Here is a 7,221-nt window from a genome sequence, read left to right as displayed (position 1 = left end):
CTTTCCTAGCTCTTAGCTGCTACCTCTGAACCTGAGACTGAGAGGTGCCTTGGTCAGCTCAGCTGTGTGACGGGCGCCCTGCTGCAAGGCCCGTCCCACCCAGCGCCTGGCCACGCCGCTTCCCATCCCTGCAGATGTGAATGCAGAGGTCTCCGCTGCGCAGTTTCAATCAGACACGCCCTGTACCTGAATGACTCAGAAGGAGGCTTGGTGAATAAACAACAGACCCCGGGCTTATGGAATCTTATGAGTTTGCAAAAGAAGACGCCAAGTGTCGGTTAATTCACAGCTGTCTGAAAGCCCTGTCAATCACGAAACGCCTACCCACAAGTTCAACAGCCTCACAGCGCACAGCCTGGAAACAGCAGGGACTCTCAGACGCCTCTGACTTGGTCTGAGGACTTACCTATCTTATATAATAAAGGCCCCAAATGCCAATTGTTCCACAGGGAGTTCGACCACTGGCTATGACATGCGCTGACCATCAGGGGGCGGCGCGGAACATGGCGGGCAGTCATTATCACCCAAGTCCATGGCTTACCTCAGGGTTCCCTCTTGAGGTTGCTGTGCAGTCTATGGGTTTGGACCAATGTATATTGACATGTATCCATCACATGGTATCACATGAGTATTTTCACTGCCCTAAAAGTCCTCTGTGCTCTGCCCACTTATCCAGTCCCAACCCCATGAATGTCTTGCAGACTGTGACTTTTTATAAAAACCTCTCATCTACCTGCAATACTTTCAGTATTTGTATTCCAGATTCCAAGTGTGACACATATTAACTTATGTGATCCTCACAATGACCCTCAAGTTAAGTGCTATTCTTGTGCTAATTTTACAAACCAGGAAACCGAGTCCAGGCATATGAAACCGCTTGGTGAACATGGGCTGTGACCGACCATGGACGGGCTAAAGGTCCTTAAGCACCACTGCAGACCCCCACGTGGAACCTCATACCTGCGGAAGACGACGGCGCAGAGTCCATCCTTCTCCTGTGAGCACTGCTGGTGAGGACCAGGTTACTGATACTGACCCCGAGTTTCAACCTCACACATGACTATATAGCGATGCTTGCCCTTAATCCACACTGATGGGATGTAAAATACCGATGACCACGAGGCAGAAGGAAAAGGGAAGCAGAGCTATTTGCAGCAATGGCTTCCCTGCCAATTCCCCGTCTCCGGTTCCCACACATGCCTCTTCCCAGGACTCTCAGGAGAGGCCCTAAGAATCTCATCCTCAAGCCATCCCCTGGCCGCTCGCCCAGCTCCCCTTCCGCTGCTGCCTGGAAGCCACGCCCAGTGTTCCTACCTTACTTCCCATGGCACCTCGGTGACAGCCTGATGACCATGCCACTCTGGAGTAGCCCCACTCCAAATCTCGGATTTCAAAGCAGCGTTGCTGTTCTTTATGCATGCTTCCCTGTGTCTCTGTGAGGCTCTCCAGAGAAAATACCATGCGCCGTTTGGGACATATGCTAAAAAACAAAACAAAAAAATGACTTGTTAAGTTAAATTTAACTAGAAGAGCGATATTTTTTAAATGTTTTTTCCTTTACTGATTTTGAGAGAGAGTGGAAGGGAGGAGGACAGAGAGATAGAAACATCAATGAGAGTGACACGTCACTGATCAGCTGCCTCCTGCACCCCCTACTGGGGATCCAGCCTGCGACCCAGGCATGGGCTCTGACCTGGAATCAAACCAGTGACCTCTCAGTTCCTGGGTGGGCACTCAACCACTGAGCCACACCAGCCAGGCGGGAGAGCTGTGCTATTTGCTAACTCTACTCCCCGCAATCCCAGGTGAGAGCCCAGGCGCCCCTCCCCTTCTCCTGTAAGCAGAGCCTCACTAGCCTCCTGCTTCTGGAGAACCATAATCACCCTCCATTCCCTCCTCCCGAAGTTCCAGCTCAATAACAGCTTCCCCCCTCACCGCCCTCCACAGTGTCTCCCGCCCTGGCCAAGCTCTCCCCATGTAGCTGTTTGTGCTCCGCTCCCGCCCACCTTCCTAAGACGCAGCTCAGTTATTCCTGCTCTCTCTCATATTTTCAATTTTTGGCCTCTGGTGACTCTCTACCTTCAACTCATGTCAATATCCGTGTGTTTCCTCTATCAAAAACTCTCTGCCTTGCCTTATACTAGGTTCCGAGAGAATCTCTCTTTCTTCTCTTCCTTGCCAACATTCAAAACGATGTGGTGGGGGGTGACAGACTTGGGGTCAGCCTGAACACGGCCCATTTCCAGGGGCGTGCCTCTGAGCGAGGTCTGGGAACTGCCTTGAGCCTCGCTTTCCTCATCTCTCAAGTGGCACAATGCCATCTCCCTCTCACGCCGTGGGGAGGGATAAAGAGCTGCGTGTGTATAAAGAATCTTCCACAGGACAGAGGAAATTCTTCACCCTCCACCACCTCTATCCACTGTCCATCTTTCCACTCACTGCCTTTGTGACTTTCAAATTAAATTATTTTTAATCAAATTAATACAGGCACATGGTTTACAAACAAACAGTGCAAAACTTGCAAGGCAGAACACAGTCCTCGGAGGCACTCTGGTCCGCTGAGCCTCCCAGCCGCTTTGAAGTCTCATGGATGGTGACTTGCAAATCCCTACAGCCAGTGTTTCACTCCTCCACTTCCTGATTAGCATTTTAAACAGTACTATGGATTTTCTGCCATGTTAAAGAGGCATTAATTCACTTATCCTTTCAAAGACCTGCTTGTGTTATAAACTTTCTAAATCTATGCCTGTCTGATATTTTAAAAATTCAGTGTTTACACTTGACTAATAATTTGGCTGAGTATAGAGTTGTAGGTTGTAACTTTCCCTGGGAACTCCGAAGGCGTCGCTGCCTTGTCTTTTGATTTCTGGTGCTGCTGATGAAAAGTCCAGAGCTGTTCTTACTCCAGAACTTCACGTACAGCTACTTCTTTCTCCTCTGGGTGTTTCTAGAACCTTCTATGCCCACCGTGCTGAAGGACTGAACTGTACTAGCAGACACCTTGATTTCTTTTTTTTAATATATTTTATTTATTTTTTACAGAGAGGAAGGGAGAGAGATAGAGAGTTAGAAACATCGATGAGAGAGAGAAACATCGATCAGCTGCCTCCTGCACACTCCCTACTGGGGATGTGCCCGCAACCAAGGTGCATGCCCTTGGCCAGAATTGAACCTGGGACCCTTGAGTCTGCAGGCCGACGCTCTATCCACTGAGCCAAACCAGTTAGGGCAGACACCTCGATTTCTGAGCTTTGTCCTAGACCAGCTCAGAACCTATGGCGAACCTATGACACGGGCGTCAGAGGTGACACACGAACTCATTTTTTTGGTTGATTTTTCTTTGTTAAATGGCATTTAAATATACAAAATAAATATCAAAAATATAAATCTTTGTTTTACTATGGTTGCAAATATCAAAAAATTTCTATATGTGACACGGCACCAGAGTTAAGTTAGGGTTTTTCAAAAAGCTGACACGCTAAGCTCAAAAGGTTCGCCATCACTGTCCTAGACGCACAATGACCCCTGCGGTGTGGGAAGTCCCCTGCAATGATTTCTTCAAGAAGCCCTCTTGTCTGTTTCCTGTCCTATCTTCTGGAACTCCCGCTGTGTGGACGATGGACCATCTGGGCTAATTTTTTAATATCCTTCTATTTATTTTTATTTTCTACATCTTTATCTCCCCCCCCCCTCAATTTCTGGAGGATTTCTCCACTTTATCTTTCCACTCCTCAGTTAATGTTTTCCTTTCTGTTAGCATACTTGTATTGGTAAATTAAACATTAATTTGTTTTCTAAAATGTTATTGCTCTTGTCAGAGGCAAATCGACGTTGAAGCTAATGTCTCGGAAACTTCAGACTCTCTTGCTTCCAAGGCCTGGAAGGACAAGCACCACTTCCACGTGGTGGCATGGATATTCGAAGGAGGGTCTTTTAACCATAATTGGCTACGATGGCTGTCTCCTTCCATTGGGAAGTCTCCTCTATTTCAGTTCCCCTTGTGAGGGAGCGGTTTTGGAGTTGCTGTAGGCATTTTTGGAATCTGGCTCAGGGGAAGTTGACTTTGGGCTACATTTAGACTGAGTTTTAAAGGATATGTGTCCTGGCCAGGTAGCTCAGTTGGTTGGAGCATCATCCCGATGAGCCAAAGTTGCAGGTTCGATCCCTGGTCAGGTTATAAAAAGTAATAATAAAGTAAAGCAATAGGAGGATAGTGTCACAGTTACTTCATACTATTATGAGCCATCCTATAATGACCATGACCGTGAGTATCTTTAGTGTTTGGGGGTTTTGGATGCTCATTAATCCAGAGGAAAACATCTCTTCTCCTTTAGCAGATGACAACTTGGCTGCAACTCCTGGGAGAAGTGGGAGAAGGGAGCTGGGCTCTCACCGCTCTGCATGGGCATCTCCCCTCACCTTCCCGGTTGGACTGTGGGGTTCACCCCTCCACCCCAAGTCTCCTGCCCATGGAGGAGATCAGTCACTCTGCCGGGCAGGGCTGGGGAAAGTCACAGCCCAGGGGGTTGGGGTCGGGGCAGGATGAGGGAGAGAATGAGTCTACCTGCTTCTAATGCAGACTTTCTGTTTTCATCTTGACTTTCACCCCCTCTCAGAGATGCCTAAAGTCTCCAAGTCAGGCCTTTCTGGGGTGCAGTGGAGCAGCTCAGCTTGCTTCGGGCGCCCCCCATTGCAACCCCCGCCTTCAGTGTTTAACTGTATTAATTAAGTCAACGAGGTCTCATCCCTCCGCTTTTAGTTTCCAAATTTCCCTTGCTGTCATCTCTCGCCTTTTCTTTGTTTGTTTGTTTATGCAAACAGAACAAATCCCTGCACTACCAAGGCTGTGGCATGTGGGGTGGAAGGAAGTGAAAGTGTTCACCCTGCCGTTTCTGAACTGAGGTCACTGCCAATCTCCTCTGACCCCAAGGCAGTCTGGCCTCTGCCACACTGCACTCCTAGCGTGACCTCTCTGAGGACACACAGGGCTCCCTCACCAGCAGAGTGGGGGCTCCTCACCAGTCCCCTTTAGGGGAACCTTCTGCACCATGTGACACTGTTGTCAACACTCTCCACTCTGCTTTCCTGGAGACCTGCTCTCTTTCTCTATCGCTCTGAGACTGCCCTTTCTCAGCCCTCTTAACTGGCGTCTCTTTTTAATATGATCTTAACTATCCTTTTATATATTGGAAATAATGATATAGCCTGTGCTATGTGTCAGGCACTGTACTAAATAAGCATTTTGCATTGGTAATACATTTAGCTCAACAGTTCGACAAGTGAGGTCCTATTAACAACCATTTTACAGATGAAGAAGCTGAGAAGTCCCAGCTTTTCCCGCTGCCTCTTTTAATGCTATAATCTGGGGCTTCCCTCCTGTCCGTTCACCCTTTCTTGGGGTTTTGCGACTCCTTTCAGGGCTTTCTCTATCACACACGTGCCGACGCTGCACTGTACACCTTTAGTCCCGAGGACTCACACAGCGGCCAGAGGTGGTCACCACCCGCGCCGGGCCTCTAAGGTACCTTCCGTCGCCAGCACTCCGTTCCTGCCTTCTCGGTCCTGCTTCCTACAGAAACCACCTATCACTGTGGCCTCTTACCCTCCAGCGTAGGGCCAGGAACCAAACGCTTCTCATGGCCTTGGGGATCTCAGCATACCTCCTCAGAGCCCCCGTGCTCTCCGGCCCCCCAGCTCCGTAACTTCCTCTACACGGAGGTGCTGCCCCATCCATGCCCACGCTCATCGATTCCACTGTAACTGTTTAAAACTCTCTCTCCTGCAGCCGGAGGGGAGGGGGTTGCTAGCGGCCAGGGGACAAGCAGAGGTGGGACTTGTGTGTTCCCACAGCGCAGCCCACACTTTCCGACCTGCAGAGTTTGTCTCTGTGGCTGAATCTGAACTGTGGGACCCCGAGGGGTTGGAAGGAGACCTGGTACTTACTGCCCTGGTGTCCTGCTTATTTGAAAGAAGGGTCTATTTTAGGTAATAGCAAGGACCACACCCCCGGCCGGCACAGCTCAGTGCTTGAGCGTCGACCTATGAACCTGGAGGTCACAGTTCTATTCCCGGTCAGGGCACACGCCCGGGTGGCGGGCTCGATCCCCAGTGTGGGGTGTGCAGGAGGCAGCCGATCCATGATTCTCTCTCTCTCATCATTGATGTTTCTCTCTCTCTCCCTCTCCCCTCCTCTCTGAAATCAACAATAACAATATATTAAAAAATATAAATAACAAGGACAATAAGTGAAGCTTGTTGTTTCAATACACTCGAAAGCAGGTCTTTGAACTTGCTGCTTCCTCTGTCTGGAGGGTGCTTCTCCGCAGGTACCTCACGCCCTCTCACTCAGACCAACCAGCGGGCCCCTGCCTAAGATCACACACCCTGCCGCCCTCGCCCTCCCACAACTGCTTTATCTCGTTTAAAGCCCTTAAATCATCACCAGCACGTGACCTGTTTGTCACTGGTTCGTCATCCCCCACACGAGCGTAAACTCCACAAGGAAACCGCGCTTTGCTGGGGCCTAGCAGGGTCCTGGGACCGCCGTCACCAAGACACCTGCCGAGCGAATGAATGAACATCACAAGGAGTTAGAGTTATTTCTCTCCTTGACCCTCAAATGGCTCAGACCTGGAGCTTTCGTAGAAGTGTGTATGGCCGTCCTCCGGCGACACTAACACTGACAATGCACTGCCCTTAGGAGAAGAGATGTCCGCGAGATGACTACCAAGTGTGAAGTTCAGTCTGTTCAGGGAGAGAGATATGCCAAAGGGGTTATCTGCCACCTGGTTGTTCGGTTACAGGTATCACCACCGACCCGGCTTCAGGTAAAACAGTGCAGAATCTCCGACCAAAAAACCCGCTGCCTCAGACAGGGCTTTCTCCCTGCCTTTCCCATCTCCCCGCACATCTGACCTCCTGGGCTTGCTGTCCTATGACGTTCAGGAGGGCCTATGTATACGTGAGTCCAGCAGGCAAACATCCGGGGCTGCACGGATGCTGAAGCTAAGGATACATCGCCCCTGGTCCCCATAGCGCAGTCTAAGAGGGCGACGGAGGGAGAAACAGATGCGCCCCATCCAGGCTAGTGATGGCATCAGCCTGGCTCGTGGCCCTGTAAGCGTGCGCTCCCGTGCACCGGCTCTGAGCATGTCCCCTGCCCAGCCCTGGACGGGGAGCCCGGCTCCTGAGTCCCAGATGTCTGACCGTGGCCTCGAAGTC

General features: G+C 50.3%; 1 protein-coding gene across 1 annotated transcript in view; it reads right to left on the bottom strand.

The window, feature by feature from the left end:
• S1PR1 (sphingosine-1-phosphate receptor 1) overlaps positions 1-7,221 on the bottom strand; it is a 19,467-nt gene that overhangs the window by 4,984 nt on the left and 7,262 nt on the right. Inside the window, exon 2 of the mRNA XM_006762940.2 lies at positions 1,315-1,480. The gene's annotated coding sequence lies outside the window, so the exon portion shown is untranslated. The remainder of the gene's footprint in view (positions 1-1,314; positions 1,481-7,221) is intronic.

Source organism: Myotis davidii, unplaced genomic scaffold (genome assembly GCF_000327345.1).
Source record: "Myotis davidii unplaced genomic scaffold, ASM32734v1 scaffold217, whole genome shotgun sequence".
Classification (NCBI taxonomy): Eukaryota; Metazoa; Chordata; class Mammalia; order Chiroptera; family Vespertilionidae; genus Myotis; species Myotis davidii.
The sequence above is the reverse complement of the archived record's forward strand: the minus strand, read 5'-3'. Positions and strand labels throughout refer to the sequence as shown.